Source organism: Tupaia chinensis, unplaced genomic scaffold (assembly GCF_000334495.1).
Source record: "Tupaia chinensis unplaced genomic scaffold, TupChi_1.0 Scaffold000089_1, whole genome shotgun sequence".
In the NCBI taxonomy this organism is placed as follows: Eukaryota; Metazoa; Chordata; class Mammalia; order Scandentia; family Tupaiidae; genus Tupaia; species Tupaia belangeri.
The window spans coordinates 1569331-1572386 of record NW_006159551.1 but is presented as its reverse complement, the minus strand read 5'-3'; positions in this window follow the sequence as shown (position 1 = coordinate 1572386).

Sequence of the window (3056 nt, the reverse complement as noted above, 5' to 3'; positions counted from 1 at the left end):
GTGTCTTCAATGTGCTAAAAATCTGTGCAACACACGCCTTTCACAGCCACCCTGCTCACCTTTGATTTTAACTGCATGTCACAGAGTAGACGGTATCTGTAAATGCTGACAGCATCCCGCTGTGTCCACCTACCATATATTTCCACCTTTTTTTTTTTTTTTAATTTTTGCTATAGGATGCATACACTCACCAGAGAGAGACAGAGCAAGAGAGAAGAAAAGTGCGAAATCATTACCCAGGGGGCATGGCCGCACTGCGATCCCTTCTCCATTCTTCTCTTAGGATTTGAGGCACACACAACACGTGCCTGGTATATTTTTCAAGCTGCCAGGTCCTGGACTTGAACCATGTGTTTGGTCATGTGGGATCCAAATGCCTTCACCATCACACCACCAGTTGGCCCCCATATTTTCACTTTTCAATCCTCAGAATTTTCTCCAAATTTTAAGGAGCTTGTTTATTCCACACACATGGAAAAATGGGATTATATCCCTAGGGGCAACCCTAACAATACAAAAAGTGAATTAGTGGATAAAAGCTTCAGCTTCCTTTTCCCTAGAAAGGATAACTGAGATAAACCCCACAGTTCCTGTGTTGGCCATGGGATTGAACCTCACAGACCTTCACCTATACAGAGCATCACTGACTGAGGGTTCCAGCTGCTGTGCTAAGATATTCATCTCCATGTCTGCACTGAGATCACGCTCCACTAGCTTTTCCCACCCAGCGTCTCAGTGTAGGTCTGTTCTTCAGAGTCAGTCAAGGGAGTCTGACTGACTGACTTACTAATTTATGTATATATTTATTTATAGAGAGATTTTTTTTTTTTGCTATGGGGTGCATGTGCTCACTTGAGAGACAGACAGAGACAGAGAGAGAGAAAATGTGAAATCACCCCCCAGGTAAGATGGCCATACAACAATCCCTTCTTCTCCATTCTTCTCTTGGGATTTTAGTCACACACCCACAAGTGCCTGGCATGAGTTTCAAGTCTCTGGGTCTGGGACTTAAACCCCAGACAGCCATGTAGGAGTACAACATCTTAACCACTACGCCAACTGCTGGTCCAAGGAAATTATTGACAATTGAATTTGACTCTAGACATTTCCAACTACCCTGTTTAAGTTTCCTTAGACTATGTGACAATCAGGGATGCTTCACTCTCCTCATTTTACCTCCCAGACAATTCTCATCATGAAATCACCACATGTTTAAGGCCATCTTGTTCTCTTTCTTGGAGACCTAGACCAACACAGCTCCTCATTTCACCCCCAAACAGGTTGAGTAGGGATGCCCACAGTACCAAGCACCTCAGTTACACACCTGTTACTGGCTATTCTTTTGTTTCACATTCACCTGCCACTTCCTCACTTCTCCCTTCTATGATCACCTCCCAGATAAACTATGGGCAATTCTCAATGCTCTGCTTTTAAGAAGATCTAACATATAATGAACCTACTTCTACAGAATAATATTATCTAAAACCTTTGGGTGAACCTTCAGAGCCTAGCACAATTTTCCCTGAAACGACTAATATTCTTTCTTCCCATTTATCTCCTATCCTAGTGTCCAGCCAACCTTCCTTATTCTTACTTTTCCTAGTCTCCTATGGGTGTCAATGTTTATAAAATTTCTAAATACAGTAAGACTTGTTTCCATCAGCAGCTGCACCATGGAACAGTACCACTGCTCACCAATACTCATTACCCGTGAAAGAGATTTATACTTTCTCACCCTTTCAACGATGGAAAGACCTTACCTGCAATGACTAATAAAATAGAGACATTACATATAGGACAGAAGGTTTAGGAGCCTGCACCTGTCTTGCTATAGTGCCTTATCTTTCTTCTTACAAAGATCAATAATGTTGGTTAGAGAAGTTCTATCATTTTTAGGAGCCTGAGTGAAAAACCATGTGGAGCAAGCAGAACCACAGTGTACATGAAGCACAGTGAGAAATAAAGATTTTATTGTCCTAAGACACTGAGATTGGAGACTATTTGTTACCACAGCAAACTTAGTCTGTTCTGACTAATACATCATACTCTGTTTAACGTGGATAGAATCTTAAAAAAAGCTGACTAGTCCACCTCTCTCCCAAAATATGTATGAAATATCCTTATTCAGTTGTTCCAAAATCATCTTTGATTTTCTATATGCCTTGAAGGTTTTTTTTTTTTTTTTTTTTTCAACCACCTTGTTTTTTTTTTTTTTTTTGCAACCCATGTGCTTTCCCCCCCCCCCAATGATTTATCTCTGGCATGATAACATTTCATTCTGCTTCAAATGCTCATACTGGAAAATCAAGTGTCAAATGGTTTTCACAAGCAGGCTTTCTTTGTCTTACCCCATTTTGGTACAAAACAATTTTTTACCAGTTGTATTCAGGCCACAGTGAAAATTTTTCAAAATGTGAACAAATACTTTGAGGAAGTTATATTATAATCTGAAAATTGCTTATTTGTCATTTTTTTGAGAGATACATGAGAGGAAAGGATGGCTATTCAATGAAATAATTAGGGATTTAGGCTCCTTCCATAAATACAGTGGCATGCAAAGTTACAAAATAAGTAGACTAGTATATGGTCACTGAAATTGTTTCTAAAACACACATTGCATCTCCAAGTTAAATGTCAACTTAGTTGGTATATTAAAATAGTAAACACAGAATATTATTTTTGTTGCTCCCAATTGATGTATGTAATTTATTACATTCTAACCCTAACTGTTCATTGTTTCTAAAATACCATTTACATTTCCGTTTTGTTGTTTTGTTATTTTTTGGAGAGTTTTTTGCTATAGGACATGTGCGCTCGCCAGAAAGACAGAGATAGAAAGCGAGAAATCACCCCCTGGGAATGATGGCGATGCCACAATCCCATCTCCTCCATTCTTCTCTTGGAATCATGGGCACTCATGCACACGCGCCTGGCGTGAGTTTTTAAGCCACCATGTCCAGACTCAAACTGCGGTCAACTACATGGGAGTCCAGCAGCATAGCCATTATGCCAACTGCTGGTCCCATCTTTTTGTTTTTAGTTCAAGAGTAAAGTGC